We start from the raw sequence: 16,333 nt of genomic DNA on the forward strand, positions 1-16,333 counted from the left end.
GAAAAAGTTTTCTATTGAAATGGAGAATAAAAGCATTTCTTTGGCAAAGAAGTTTTTATAACTATTGCTAACTGAGGCAAAATCTGCATTTCTTTTGGGGACTATATGTATATATCTGTATATTGATTTATATATGTGTCTATAACATTTAACCTCAGTTCTATCCCTGTTGCACAGTAAGAGATTCTCAGTCTTTTAGAAGGAACTACATAACCTGTTTGGGGAAACCCCAAATATATGAATGCACTTTATGCTGCATTTCTGCATTTTCAGCCAGACAAAAATTAGCCTAAATGGTTCTGTTTTCTTTTCCTCTGCATTACTTGTTACTTTGCTTACAAGTGTGGGAGTGTACCTGTGAGTTTGTATTCCTGTGTAGTCATTTGGAGATTACTTGCTGGCATTGCTAATGGATAATGATAGAACAGGTCTGTGTTTCCTTTAGCCAATATTTTTAGTGGTTGATTTTTTTTTTCCTTTTAATTCAAAATATTTCATTTTCACTTCACTCACAAAGTGTGGCTCAGCCTCACATAAGCAATTTGTATTTTGCTATGCCTCTGGCCTCCCCATTCCTTTTCTTTTCTGCTTCCAGCCAATATCATACATTTTGGTCCTTTGATTAAATAAACCCTGAGCCTTGTACATATCAAATCTCCTCACCTTATCAGTTCCTGATTTGAGTATGTGCTGTGAGCATGAACAAGATATTGAGCAAAATCCCTGTGTGCTTAGAATACCAAAGTGTCTTGTACACAAAACTGATGTAAAAGGAGAGGAACTGGTTGTGTGCAAACTTCTGCCTTGCTGCTGGTGCAGGACAGGCTCTTGTGGAGCAAGGTTGGTCTTTGGTTTATTAAATACATACACCCAGCACTCAGGAAAAGAACACCTTGCTTAGCACAGACACCCACCTGTCTGCTGGCACATGTAGCTTGTGGCCACTTAGGAACACTTTACTTGTTCATTTCTGCTCATAAATGGACTTTCATGGATTCCTTTTCTGCTTGCTAGTGAAGGAGTCATGGAACAGTCCTTACTCTCTACAGCAAGTAGGTGGGAATTAGTGCATTTTGGGATGAGGGTCTAATGGAACCTCTGGGAAGAGCCTGATTCTTTGCAATGGTTATACTCATCACATAGCAATGTAGAACAGTTAATGGCTGTGACTTGATTTTCCTGCTGACATAATGATTTTACATTGAATTTAAAGTGAAAATACTATTTTCATATCCTTGTCTAGGCCTGCACTTCATTGAAGATCAGTGAATACAAAGCTGACTTATAAGGATAAATATTTTGTGTTGGAAAACACATAAAACAAGATAAACACAAGGCATAAATCCAGATTAGTTTCTGTAAGGAGCTGAGTAACTGCTTTGTGCATATCTTCTTATCAGAATATTCAGCATTACAGAAAGGTTTGTGCCTCTAAATGACACAAGAGATTTTCTCTCAATTTTCTATTACTATAAGAGTAGGGCAACACTTAAAATATTAAATTGTAGTCTCAGAACTGCTCATCAGCATATTTGTATTGACTAAAAAATGGACATTCCAGCCTTTGATTTACCTGCTCAGGAAATCAAAGGCAGTGAGAGGAAATTAACATTCTCTATTGCCCTCTGCTGCAAGTGCCTTCAGGAGGAGCTGGAAGGACTATCTCTGAGATGTGGCTGCATTTGGGTCCCATGATTTATCAGTTGGAAGTACACAGGAAACAAGTAAGTCATGAGTACGTTACAACTATTTTAAAATTGCTTTTTGCATTTTTTTTCTTTTTTGTTGGCCTGGCTTTTTTGGAAGCATATGAATGCTCTCAAGGTAGGAGGTCTTTACCGTCTGGACTCTTTTTTATTTATCAAAGTTTTTATTGTTATGTGATCAATTCAATCGGAGATGTGGAACCAGTTATAAAACATAAAGAGACTTGGGTACTCTGTGTTTGCTCAGCCATTGCCGGGGGGGTAAATAGGAGCAGATGGTGGTGGGGGTTAGGAGGAACAGTAGGTTATTCCCAAAAGAATGGGGGATGGAGATTGACTTTATGGATGTGATGGCCCTGAAGAAGTCACAGCAGGATTTCTGGGGATTGTAGCATAAATAATAATCTCTTGTGCATTACACATATCATACATTTCATAGCCTTTGGAGGAGTTGCCTATTTTGTTTGCCAATTTGTCAACCACTTATATTGAAAGAGATTATTCCTCCTGAAGGAGACTTTCTGTGTTTAATCAGATTATGGCACAAAGATCTTTAGTCCTTTCCAGCATTTGGGAAAAAATACTATTTCCCACTACATTTATATACTTAATTCTCGAGTCTGCATTAGATCCATGGCCTGTTATTTCCTATATATAGCCTATTTATAATCCCAGTTAGAGATATTACAGCTGCTTCAATGCCAAAGCAAAAAAATCAAACACAAGAGTATTAAATCTAATTTTCTGCCCTTCATGTAAGACAAAAATACAATGTTATTCAAGCTAAGGCAAAAATGTGGGGGAAGTTGAAACCATTCGGGCTGGCTCAGCTGTTTCTAATTTAACCAATAACCTTCTGAAATTCCTCAGAACTGTAGATTTTGCCTTTTTAAATGGGGAAAACACCAATGGTTTGGAGGTCTGCCATATACTTGAAAAGTTTGAAAGGATAAAAAGGTGACCCAGAATGTTTGTGGGCTGTTTGCTCAGTGTCAGTTCTGGTAAGAGTCCCAGGGCAAGGGAGGGCAGAGCATCAGCAAAGCACTACAGGCTAAAGATGGAGTTGCTGCAGTCAGGGGTTTTTGTGGAACACAGGCTTTGTTAATGGCTTGGAGTTGAAGCAGGGCAGGTCTAAACTAGCTATTAGGAAACAATTCTTGGCTGGTGTCCCAACAGTGGGACACAGGCACAGGGTGCCCAGAGAGGCTGTGGCTGCCCCATCCCTGGAAGTGTCCCAAGCCAGGGTGGATGGGCTGGAGCAAGCTGGGCTAGTGGAAGATGTCCCTGCCATGGCAGGGGATGGCACTGGATGGGCTTTAAGATCCCTTCCAACCCAAACTAGTTTATCATTCTATGCCTTCAAAAACAAAGCTTTCAGCCCCAAGACATCAATCCCTGACTAAGAATCTCTGTCACAAAAGTGTAAATGTGTCCAGCCACACAGCTGTGTTTGTGAGTACAGTACACTGTTCTGCCCTGCCAGTGCCACAGCTGTGGCACTGCCCCTGACCGGGGGGCACTGCCCCTGACCGGGGGGACACTGCCCCTGACCGGGGGACATTGACCCTGACCGGGGGACACTGCCCCTGACCGGGGTGCACTGACCCTGACTGGGGGCACTGCCCCTGACCGGGGGACACTGACCCTGACCGGGGGACACTGACCCTGACCGGGGGACATTGACCCTGACCGGAGCACTGCCCCTGACCGGGGGGCACTGACCCTGACTGGGGGCACTGCCCCTGACCGGGGGGCACTGACCCTGACTGGGGGCACTGCCCCTGACCGGGGGACACTGCCCCTGACCGGGGGGCACTGCCCCTGACCGGGGGGCACTGACCCTGACTGGGGGCACTGCCCCTGACGGGGGGACACTGACCCTGACCGGTGGCACTGCCTCTGACCGGGGGGCACTGACCCTGACTGGGGGCACTGCCCCTGACCGGGGGACACTGCCCCTGACCGGGGGGCACTGACCCTGACGGGAGGGGCACTGACCCTGACTGGGGGCACTGACCCTGACTGGGGGCACTGCCCCTGACCGGGGAGCACTGCCCCTGACCGGGGGACACTGCCCCGCCCTGCGGGTCACGGTGTCCCCGCTCTGCCACCCCCCGTATGCTGTGTCCAGCCGGGGAGCCGTGCCGTGTCCCCCTCACACCTCCAGGCGAGCCCGGGGCTCTTAGGGCCGGTAAAAAAGGGTTTTTGGGGTAATTGCTGTAATTGGACTAAGCGTTGTGAAGGCCTCCACCTCGTGGCTCTGCTGTGCAATGAGCCGGCAGCACCAGGCGTGGCTGGAATTTAACTTCCGGTCATGCTAGGCGCTTTGCACGTTTTGCTTACTTCCCTAATGAGCCTTTTGGGAATCCTAAAACCGTGTGAGAGGAATGTGAGGGATGGTGTTAAAGCAGTGGTGTCCTGGGCTGTCCTTTGACCCGGTCACAGTCACAGAATATCCTGAGTGGGAAGGGACGCACAGGGATCACGGAGTCTAGCCCCTGCCCTGCCCAGACACCCCAACAATCCCACCCTGTGCATCCCTGGGAGTGTTGCCCAAACCCTCCGGGAGCTCTGGCAGCCTTGGGGCTGTGCCTATTCCCTGGGGAGCCTGGGCAGTTCTTCCCTCTGGGGAAGAACCTTTCCCTGAGCTTCGGCCTGATCCTGCCCTGGCACAGCTCCAGCCATCCCCTGGGTCCTGTCCCTGGGCACAGAGAACAGAGATTGGAGCTGTCCTTTGGGAAGAGCTGCAGCCAGCCCCTGGTGAGCTCTGCCCTCAGTATCCTCCAGCTGAACTAGCCAAACAGTGGCTCCTTGAAGGGTCTCCAGATCCTTCACCATCTTGATGGCTGTCCTCCAGATTTTTCTCAAGGAAGTTGAAAAGAGAAAGAGGAGGATGCTGCTTGCATTCCTTTGCATGTTGAGCACACTTTGTTTAACCTCTAGCGGACGGACCTTAAGCAGACTCGAGAGGCACCAATCTGGCCTGGCCATGCCCAGATGCTGTGTGATCCTGTCTCTGTACCCATGAGACACCTCATAATGCAGATCAGGACTGCATCAGGCTGTGGGACATGTGGCTTTCTGGTCGGGCAAGGGGAAAAGCAGCTGAAATACCTCAGATGGCAGCAAAGAGCTCAGATACAGGCTGGTTTTGTAAATGGCTGTTGGCTGAGAGGGGACACTGAAAACTGCTTGTAGAAGCCTTTTGACTAGATATGTCTGGCTAAGTTTAGAAGTTTTAGAATATAATAGAGTATTTCAGTTGGAATGGACCACAAGAATCATCAACCCAACTGCCTGAGCACTTCAGGGCCCACCAGAAATTACAGTGTGTTGTTAAGGGCATTGTCCAAATGTCTCAAACACTGACAGGCCTGGGGCATCCACCAGTTTTTTGAGAAGCCTATTCCAATGTGTGACTACCTGCTCAGTAAAGAAATGCTTCCTAATATCCAATCTGAAGTGCCTCTGGCACAGCTTTGAACCATTCCCACCCATCTTGACCCTATATCCCAGGGAGAAGAGCTCAGCACCTCTCTTTGCACATTCCCTCCTCAGGCTGCTCCTCAACCTCCTTCTCTTCAAACTGGACAAGCCCAGAGACCTCAGCTGCCTCTCCCAGGACCTGCCTTCAGCCCTGTCACCCTCCTCTGGATGCATCCAAGGACCTCTACATCCTTCCCCAGTGCTGGGGCCAGCCCTGCACATGGGGCTCCAGGTGAGCCCTTGCTAAGCCCAGTAGGACCATGCCCTTTCTGGGTCAGGGCTGTGTGATGCCCCCAGGTTGGGATTTGTCCTCTGCTCTCTGTTCCACAGTACTTCCATGAGATTCTGTCAGGTGACAGAGAGAGCAGCCTGAGGCAGAGGATGATTGAATTCTCACTTCCTTTCCCAAGCTGGCTCAGCCTGACCTTCTGAGGCAGTGATGGTGGTCCCAAAGGTGCTGTTCCCAAGAGGGACAAACACAATGGTGCTGCACTAGGCTACCCCTTGTAAGCAGAACTTGTTCTTTCTTTCTCACATCCTCCATCTTTGGCCCCTGCCCCCAAGAAAATATGAGCTGCTTCTCCAGGACTGTACACAGCTGTGCTTTAAACAATGCTGTTTCATCCTGAAGGTTGGTATTCCACAGAGATTAGAGATCTCTATTTGATCATGAGAGCTGGGATTCTGCTGAGGTTGGTACTAATCCTCATTTCCCACTTAATAAGGTCTTTGAATATATTCTGAAAAGAGAGTTTTGTTTAAAAAGTAAAATGAAATTGATATTTGGAAGTCCCAAGCTACCCATGTCACATGAATATTCTCCACTTGTATGCTTCTTCCTGCTCTCTAAAAGAAAAAAACACAAGGTTCATCAAGACTCTGAGTGGATTTAACTAGGTAAAACCCAAACAGATCCTCTTTTTTTGCCAGGTTACTTTTAAAAGAATGTGACAAATCTAAATACTGTAATTACTAATAACAATTGAAAATAAACCGTGGACCACTTCTTGATTTTATCCATCCTTCAGCAGGTCAAAGTAATTGTTTCAAAATTACCTTTCTGCCAAATCCAGTGAGAATGTAAACAACTTAGATATTGAACTAATTTTCATTTTTTGTACAGGTAACTCATTTTCTTCCCAGTTTCTTTCTCAATTCTCTGACAAAATTGCCCTGGTCTGAAAACAGTCAAAGCCCATTCTTAATCCACTATTCCCATTACAATGCTCAGGAGAAGAATTCCCTGTGGTTTAATAACTGAGTTGTGCCTTTGGGTTTATGCACACGCTCCTTTGTTCCGGCCCAGGAGCTCCAGGAAATGTCTCTGCCCAAGATAGCAAATCTAATCTCTGTCTTTGTTGCCACAGCCTGCCACTGGGAGATAAGCTTTCTTTGAAAGCAAAGCTGTGACTGTGCTATGGGAGCAATATTTGGTGCAGTAGCTTCTGCTTGATTAATAAAAATGAATAATTTAGAGAGCCAGTAATCATTACAGCTGTGTCACTTTGAAATGAGAATAGAGGGTAACAGGTGATTCTGATCCCAAAAGGGTAACCAGGGGAGGTGGGATGGGGCCCTGAGCAAACTGACCCAGTAAGTGGCATCCCTGCCCCTGGCAGGGAGTGGAAACAGATAATCTTTAAGGTCCCTTCCAATCCCAGCCATTCTGGAATACTATGAAATAACACAAATGCTTGTGAAGAGGGCAATTGTTTTACCCGAGAGCTCTGTATATCCAAACTCCATTCAATATACAGAGAAACCAGCTCTAAGCACTAACCCAAAAGTTATAGTGGCACCACTGCAGTTTCTATCTGATGTCTTGCCCTGAAAGCAAAATCTAACTGGCTGCCTTTTTCTGAAGGCTGTCTTGTTGGTCAAATAGTAAAAAATAATACAGTCTCAGAATGGTTTGGGTTGAGAGGGATCTTAAAGCCCATCCAAGTCCCATCCCCTGCCATGGGCAGGGACACCTTCCGCTAGCCCACGTTGCTCCAAGCCCCATCCAGCCTGGCCTTGGGCACTGCCAGGGATCCAGGGGCAGCCACAGCTTCTCTGGGCACCCTGTGCCAGGGCCTTCCCACCCTCACAGGGAAGAATTTCCTCCAAATATCCCATCTAAACCTACTCTCTTTCAGCTTAAAGCCATTTCCCCTTGTCCTGTCACTCCACGCCCTTGTACAAAATCTTTCCTCAGCTTTCTTGTAGGTCCCTTCTACAGAACAACTGTGGCATCAGTGAAATAAAACTCCTATGCTTAAAACCAATTACTGAAACCTTAGAATATTTTATTTTGCAAGAGATTGTATACCTTCTGCTTCCAGATTTTTTTTTTTAATTGAAGACCCTTAAGAACAGTCCCTTGATTAGGCCATCTACAGTGGAGCTTCTAAAATACATTTAGGACATTGCCTACTAGTACTTATTTACCTGCAAAGAAGGTCCACCCTCTGCTTCTTGGGTTCCTGAGCCTGTGCTGGGAAAGTCACACTGAGCATCATAGAGTGGCACTACCAGAAAAGGTTATTTGGATGCTGAATATTGCAGTTTAGTAGTGTGTTCTCTCTGTTTATTCTGGTTTTGAGGAGTGGATTTAGAAGTTCTTTAACCAGAACAAAAAAATACAACAATAAAAACTCTGTAACTGCAAGCAACAGGAACTAAATGACTGTAACAGGCATTCCAAGAAGTCTGCAGAAATGCTTTGATCACAAGAACATACCCAATCCCTGCAATACTGGCACTGGTGTTTTTAAGCAAGAATACATTTTATCTTGGCATTCAAGAAGTGTAACAGAAAAAGTATGATGCATTACTTTCCTGTAAATTATTTCATTGTACACACAGAAGTTTATATTTTAAGTTATTAAAGTGTGAGTCTCTTAATCTTCACAGCAGCTCAGGAAGGCTGGGCAAAGACAGTATGTGTTTTTGAGATGTTCTGTGGCTGACGTACATGGAAAGTGCACTTCCCCTTGCCTTCTGCTCATGTACAAGCCATGGAAAGAAGAGGTCTCTCTGTATTATACTGACTGGATTCTAAAACTCAGGAAAATTAGTTTATTACTGTTGTTACATGTTAATTACTGGGCACAGACAGGGGTAGAAAGGAGTCATGCAGAACTTTGCCAGCAGACCCATGGGCTTCAGCAGCGGTCCTGCTAATCTAGACCCTGTATTTTTGGAATTATTATACATGCCAATATACATGGCACCCTAATCAGTGGATTCAGAAAATCTCCCCATGGAAATGAAGTACACAGGTAGGTGAAATGGGAAATTTGATCAGGCTTCCTCTGTCTGGAGTGTGGCCTCTCATACTGAAGGAGCAGCTTATTCTGGGTCTGAACACATTGCCTGGTCAAACAGGGATGGTCTGATCCAGAGATGGCTGGAAAAGAAGTGAAGGAGCCTGTTCACCTCTTCAGGCCAGGAATGTGTTATTGTTTGTATTTAACTGGAATCAACATTATTTCTGACACCTTTTAGCATAACAGATAACCTTTTTCTTCCAGACTCTCAGACCCAGGAGCCTAAAGGCAGGAGGTAAATCTAGCCAGGACTGGAGCATTGAAATAGTAATTTGTCTTTTTAAGCATAGCTATGGTCATTCCTTACAGGAGCTGTCCCTATGCATAGGCCAGATGCTGCAGCTGCAGAAACAATTTGTTTTCCCAGCTCAGCTTATGTCATTTACTCCTGATGTGAATTAACCAAGATTCACTGTGGTGCTTGGCATTGATTTACATGAAGTGAATCTGCTGCTGACTCTTTTGGAGCAGAGACAAACCACAGGCAGTGACCAGAGCATCACTTGATGCTCTACTGCAGAATGGGCTTGCTTGTCTCACATGCTGCTTGGCTCCAAACCAAATTTCTCTCTTGCAAGTCAGGCTCTGTAAGAGAAGTTCAGCCTGTCACAGGGCACTGGCAAAGCTCACTCAAGACTGAGGTCTTAGACTAGTGACAGGAACCATTGCTGTGCTCAGACTGTGACTGAGGGATTTGATGACCACAGGTGAATGACCTCTGGCGCTTACAGCTGGCTTTAGCCCCACACTGCTGCTGCATCAACCTCCTGAGGTCCATTCAGGACCTCATTTGACACCCACTAGAGCTGCAGACCAGCGGGTTGGCTTTAGTACATTGTAAGGTAAAGCTGAACAGCCTGCTAGGGCTGTGCAGACCAGCTGCAGCCGTAGCTGTGGGTATTTGTGCAAACAATTAGATGTTCTCAAGTCTCAGAAAATGAGCTTGAAATCCTGGCAGCATAGACCTGTGGCTTCTGGTCTCCAGTTTGCATAGCTGCAAGCCTGGGTGTTGCCACCAGCACCAGGCTCAGAGCATCAGCACCTCACCCAGCCCTATCTCAGAGCCCTGCTTTGTGTTGGATTCACTACCTGTGACCAAAGAGCCAGCATAATCGAAATGGTGTTGGTTCACCCGTGCTGACTCAGGAGCCTGGTCCCAAGTAGTGCCAGGGGACATTCAGATTGGATATTAGGAAAAAATTTGTAAAGAGTGGTGAAGCACTGTCACAGGCTGCCCAGGGCAGTGCTGGAGTCACCATTCCTGCAGGTGTTCAAAAACTGAGCATCCATAGCACTTCATGATATGCTTTGTTGGGATTTGGTCAAAAGTTGGACTTGATGGTCTTAGATGTCTTTTCCAACCTTCATGATTCTGTGATTCCTTCCATCTTTGATGCAGAGCTCCTGATACTGCTGGTTCCTACTTTGGGCACCATTTGGCTCCCTGCACTGTGCTTTGCAAAATCAGTGCAGAGAAGGGCACAGATGGTCTTGTCTGGGGCAGTGAGAGCTCTTGGAAATGCCTGAGTTCTTTCAAGGAAAAGCCAACAAGATCACCTCAGAGCAGACTTTTATCTGGAAAATTTCAAACCAGACCATGAATCTAACAAAACAATAAGGCCCTGAAAGCAGGTTTGGAATACAAACTGCCAGGCAACCTGATGCCAAAAATGATGAATTAGCCATTTCTGTCTGTCATGTGTATGTGCATTAGCAACTATGGTTTGTAAGAGGAAATCTTTTTTTTCACCCTTTCCTATGAAAGGCTTTTTATTCTTATTATGAATAAAGGCTCAAGTCCACTCTTATTTGACTCATCCCTTTAATCCTAGAAAATGCTATGCCTGACAGAAGGCTCACATTTCACAGCAGAAAGAGAAACAGACCATAATGAAAGAATTTATATGCAAAACATTCCAAGTTTTAAGAATACCTCTGTTATGCCAAGAAGAGTGTGACTGTGGAGAATACAGTCCATATTGGTAGTAAAACTAGATCTCCACTACCTAGAGGTCTTGGAAAGTTATCCTTGTTAACTACTGGGGAGGTGCTAACTTACAGTCTGGCAGGATTTTAAAGGATGCTTTGGTCTTTATGGGCTTAAATGTAAAAACTGAAATTGCAGACAAAAAAAAAGAGACTCAAAAATTATGAACTCATAAATTGGGTGAACTTGGTTTCTTCAAATGCTGGGAAAAAACACATCTCACATGCCTGAAGATATTTAGTGCTCTGTGGCTGAAGAAATCTAAAGCAGGATTTTTAATAATGTGAGAAATATTTAAATTAGCCAGGTTGACACACACATGAAAATATAATATTGAGATTGGAACTGTGAGCTAACATTTTTATGCCAATGAGGATAGGTGGGAAGTGCCAAGCAGTTTTCATCAGAGTCTCAGCCTGTACAGACAGGTGCCTGGAACCTGGACTTATGTTTGGTTTAAAACAAAATACTTTTCTGACAGGCTTAAAAGAAGCAAAACTACAACTCTGGAGAACTAAATATTTATTTTCTTCTTTACTATGCAAATGGCACAAACACCAAACTCATTCCCATTCCTGGCAGGATTCAAGGCCAGGTTGGACAGGGCTTGGAGCAAGCTGGGCTAGTGGAAGGTGTCCCTGCCCATGGCAGGGGGTGAAATGGGAGGAGCTTTAAGCTCCCTTCCAACCCAAACCTTTCTAGGATTCTATGGTTTGTTGTTCCATGAAGTAGTTTTATTTCATGATCAAGGATGCCTGGATCTCTTTCACTTCATTTTTATCAGATCACACCCACAGAAAAGCTCTATCTAATCTCTGTCATGGGGTGTTGATTTGATAGTGAACCCTAACTCACTCCTCCTGAGAAGTTAAAACTAGAAGAGTTCATTCCAAGGCATGAGGAGCAGTAATTAAGCTCATCTGTCAACTGCATTCCAGAGGATTGCTCCGGGCATGAGAGGAATGGGATGCTTTGTGATTTTATCTATGGTTTGAGTGTCTGTCATTGACTCCAAAACAAGTTTTTGTCTGTAGAGCCAAAGTGGCAAAGCAGCTGCCCTTTGTAACAGGATTATGATACTTGAAGTAATTTCCTCTTCTTTCAGAACCTATTCTGGGTGTTAGCCAAGAAATATTGCTGCTTGCCTGACAGATAAGGGATTGCAGAGCTATGTTCTGGACCAATTCTGTTAGCACTGCATCAAACATCTAACCTCAGGTCCCTCTGCAGTGTATGTGACTTGCTTTAGTAATAAAATAATTGAGAATAGTTCTGCATATCCGAAGTTGCTGTTACATGTTATAGACTATCATGTGGTGGAACTTTTGTAGATTTTTCTGAATATCAAAGTTCATTTTAAGCAAGCCAGAACTATGAAAGAGACAACAGAAAGGTATTAAATGCTAGATTTTCTCTGGTCAAATTATTAAACAAATTCTCCTATCACTAGAATCTCTCTGTGCAACTTAATTTACTTTCCAGAAAACCTTCCTGTAGAAAAGAATTGTGTAAATATTAAGTACAAAACATTTGGGCATAGGGATGGGTCTGTGTGTATCTGTGGTGTTTACTGCTATTTTAAGGTTGCTTTCAATCTCACGGGTGAAAAGTAATTTCATTTTATATTCTCTAACTTTATTAAAAATTAGGCTAAAAATCCATCCTTTCTCTAATCCCTTCTCACAACATTTCATTGTGATGTACCAGCAGAGGGAGATCATGTTCTTGTTCTTCCTCTTGCTTTCCTACCACAGCCTGGTTGCCTAATTGTAAATGTATTGATAACCCTGACATGACCAATACAATATGTTGAGATTCTCCAGAATACGATCCTTGCCAAGGAAAAAATTTTAACACAACTTTAAAAATTATTTTTTAAAAAAAATTCCTAAATGCAATAGACAATTACTCCAGTGGTGAAAGCAGTAACTGTGTAGTAATTGTTGTATCTGTTTTCATAGAATCATGGAATTGTTTAGGTTGGAAAAAAGCCATCCAAGACCACTGAGTCCAGCCATTCCCCACTGACCCAAGTGCCACATCCTCACATTATTTGAACACCTCCAGGGATGGGGACTCCACCACTGCCCTAGGCAATCTGTTCCAATGCCTGAACACTCTTTCCATGAAGAAATTTTCCCAGAAATCTCCATTCTAAATCTCCCCTGGTGCATCTTGAGGCCATTTCCGCTCATCCTTGTTTTTTTGCATCTATACATTTAGTTCTCTAAAATATAATTTGATGTAAAGTTCATGTGTGCAATGTAATGTATACACATGGGGATTTCTTGGAGAAATCAAATGGGAGACCACCATGGACTGGAAAAGGAGCTCCTGGTGTTTAGGGTGGATGTGGAGACCCATGGTCAGTGGAGATACTGATATTTTTGATATTTTAGGGGCAATGAACCCCGCACTGCCTCATGCACTGTATTTAATACACAACCACAAGTAAGGTTTGCATGATGACATGACTTTGGGTTAAAAATAGCTTGGAATAACAAATAATTAGTATGAATTCCCCATGTGCAGAATTAAAGAAATTAAGTACGTGATTTATTGATCTTCATGGAGCTGATTTTGAAAAATGACCTTTATGGCATGGTTCTTCATTTGCTTTCAGTGTGTGATAATGTTCCCAGTGTTTTAATAAAGAAATACATTATTTTATTCATTAAATATTTAATATATTGAAATCTTCATCTGTCAGTTTATCTTCTCTTTTGTTTTTCCAAGTAAGCAGCAGAGCAGGTCCTAACTTGGTCCTGGTCTTGCTCCATAATTGTATTAATGAACGCAGCAATCTGCTTCTGAGCCAGAAACAAAACTTTTGACCCCTGACTTCTATGTCATGATCACAGGATGGCCTGTTTTATAAAACAAATGTTTTATAACCAAAAGCAAAGTGATTTCATCTTGCAGATGAGAGATGATTCAGTGCTACAGCGGGGTGAAATGGTCTCTTGGCTCAGGCATAGGGTTTGTTAAACAAACTACTCCAGTTGCTACAGCTACTTAGGCCTGTGTCTCACTCTTTTTCACTGGGATATGAGAGTTTGAAATGTGTTGAACTGTAAATCAAACTGAAACTTGTATTTAAGCAAACCTCTGTGGAACAGAAAGAAGATTCAACATGGCAGAAGTATTTCTGCAGGACTTCCAGATTCTTCACAATCTAGAGTACACAGCATGTTACAATATCCCATTTCTACAACTTTTACATGAAAAACTGCCTGCCATCAGAAATGTTTGTAGAACACAGGGAATTGCTACCATTCACCTGTCTGCTCTGATTCTGCTGGAAAGCATTAATTGGCAAAGCCATGAAATATTAGAGCAGACTGAGTTTAAAAAGGAAGCAGGAGCCATAAAACACAGGAAGGCCAGAATTCAGCCAGACACTATAGGTGTGAACATTTCAAACAGATTTCAGTTCCCAGCTTATCTCTTTATAGCTGTAGGATAGGAGCAGGGAACATAGCCTGTAGCGTAGTTTCAGATTCAAACCTTTTGGGAAAGTGGAGATCAGAAACTTGCAGTTCTTCAGCACCTGGATTATGTAATAAAAACTTTGATTCCTACACAGAAGCTAGAATCCACGGGTTTGTTTCCTTAACTAGAGCAGGTTGTTTCTAGTCATGTGGATTCTGGAGAAAACTCACAATGTATTACCCTACTGAGGAGTCAGAAGGCAGAAGTAGAACAAAAGTCACATACATCCCATTTTTATATTAAATCACAGTTTTTATATGGTTGGCAAAGGTAAGGTACCTCACAGGAAGCTGTGGATCCTCTGTGACTGAAAGGCCTTGAGATTGTTCAGTATAGAAGCTCTCTCCTTATGTCTGCAGCACAGCTTTTAACCACCTCCAGTGAGATGCCTTGGTCACAGAGCAGAGAGATGAGTACTAAAAACACACTGTCCACGTGTGAGAGCAGCTGCACAGCTGAAACCATAGGGCACAGGCTGGAAAAGGGTCAGGGGTTATTTGATCCCTTCAGAGTTTGAACCCTCATCATATAATGGCATTCACATTTCAAAATCTCCCCCAGAAGCTGTGCAGGTCTTTTCATGGTCTCTGTAGATGAAGATGAAGATTATAACAATATAACCACAGATAAATCTCTCAGCCCTTTCTCTTTTCTGCACCTTGCTTATCTTTCCTTGCAGATCTCTAAGCAGCAGCTCCAGTGAGCTTCATTACTTGCTTCCAGGCTCCTGACCTACCTGCTAATTCCTGTTGTAGCATTCCTGTCCTGGGATGGCACTTTAACCCTGCCCTTGCCAGAAGGAGCATAGGTTCTGCCTGCATGCAAGAATTTGAGACAAAAAAGGTTATTTTTAGTTTTAGAGCAGTGAATTTGCAACTCTCATATGCAGGACCAGAGTGCCTGCATACATAAAATAGAAAGACAGGACTAAAGATTGGCTAAGAAAATACAGTCAGTGAACTGGAGAGATCTCACTCTACAATACACACACTTCTCATAGGGAGAGCCAAAGCCACATACCCAAAACGAACAGCAGCCATTCCCTCCTTTTCCACAATTAATCAAGTTCAAACAAAAAAATAAAGAAGAAAAGGAGGGATGGGACTTTTAGGAGGAGTAGGAATAAAAGCTTTAAATGCATAAATGCATAAAAAGCATAATGGAGTTCCAGAGGAAACAAAATATTGTCAAGTGTCTGTGATAAGGCAGCCCAGAGTATCTGGGATACGTGCAGAACTTGCTGGCCAGGAGAGAGGTGTCGTGAGAAAGAGCTCTGGTGGATGCAGCCTGCTGCGAGTGGTCCATGGGATCCCAGGAGGAGCATCTGTTTTGGGACCAGCAGTTGCTCTGTAATTAGAGAGCAGTATCAGCTTTAAAAACAATCATTTTGATGTTCTCCTTCAGATGGAAACTTGGGTTTTTGAAGAGGAGTCTTGTTTATTATAAACGAGGATGAAACAGTCAGCTCTTTCCTCATTAGCAGCCACTGGACAGTAACTATTTTTAGCTGCAAATTACAAAACGGAGCAGATTCAGACAGAAACACAAAGGGTGAAAAGTATTTCCTTGCCAATCTTCTCAGCTAGTATACAAATTTTATTCATTTTAACTGAGATGAACTAGAAAAAGGAACTAAACAACTTAATTCTTTACTCCACCTCAGCTAATACTTTACAACAGTTCAGGATAAATACATAAGGAAAGACTCAAGGACTGTTTGAGTTGGAAGGGACCTCTAAAGGTCAGCTGGCCCACATCTTGCCCACACTCTGTGTGACAGTACAGTGGCAGTGGCAGGGATTTACACTATTAAGACCACATCTGTTGGATTCTTCCATGCTACCAAATTGCAAAAAGAAAATGTTAAATTCCAGCCCCCAGAAAGATGATCAAGGTGAAGTTAAAACACTCAGAATTAGAAAGTGTGAATACAACTGAAATATCTGTGCATTGAAGGAGACTCCAGTGGACCTCGTGAGGGTGACACCCGCTGTGGCAGAGGCAGGGCTGCTCCCTCTGGGTACCCTGACCCTGCTCCCCTGCATGCCCTGCCCACAGCCCCCACCCTGACAATCCCCAGGTGTTCCTGCCACAGAGCACTCCCACAGTGCCTGGCCTGACCTCAGAGTGCCTGTGCTTCGCTCTCATTCTGGCATCAGGTCAAAACCTTACTGGAGAGCATGTCAGAAGGAAAACAAGAATTTTTTTTTTTTCAATAGATGAATCTTTGGCAAACTATGAAAACCATTTCATTGGAGAAGAAGAAAAAAAGTTGTTCCTCTTGCTACAGGACTTTCTGCAAATTTCAAAGGCCTGCTGTGAATAATAGTGTCAGAGCTTCCAAGCTGCAA

The sequence above is a fragment of the Haemorhous mexicanus genome, chromosome 9 (assembly GCF_027477595.1).
Source record: "Haemorhous mexicanus isolate bHaeMex1 chromosome 9, bHaeMex1.pri, whole genome shotgun sequence".
Taxonomy (NCBI): domain Eukaryota; kingdom Metazoa; phylum Chordata; class Aves; order Passeriformes; family Fringillidae; genus Haemorhous; species Haemorhous mexicanus.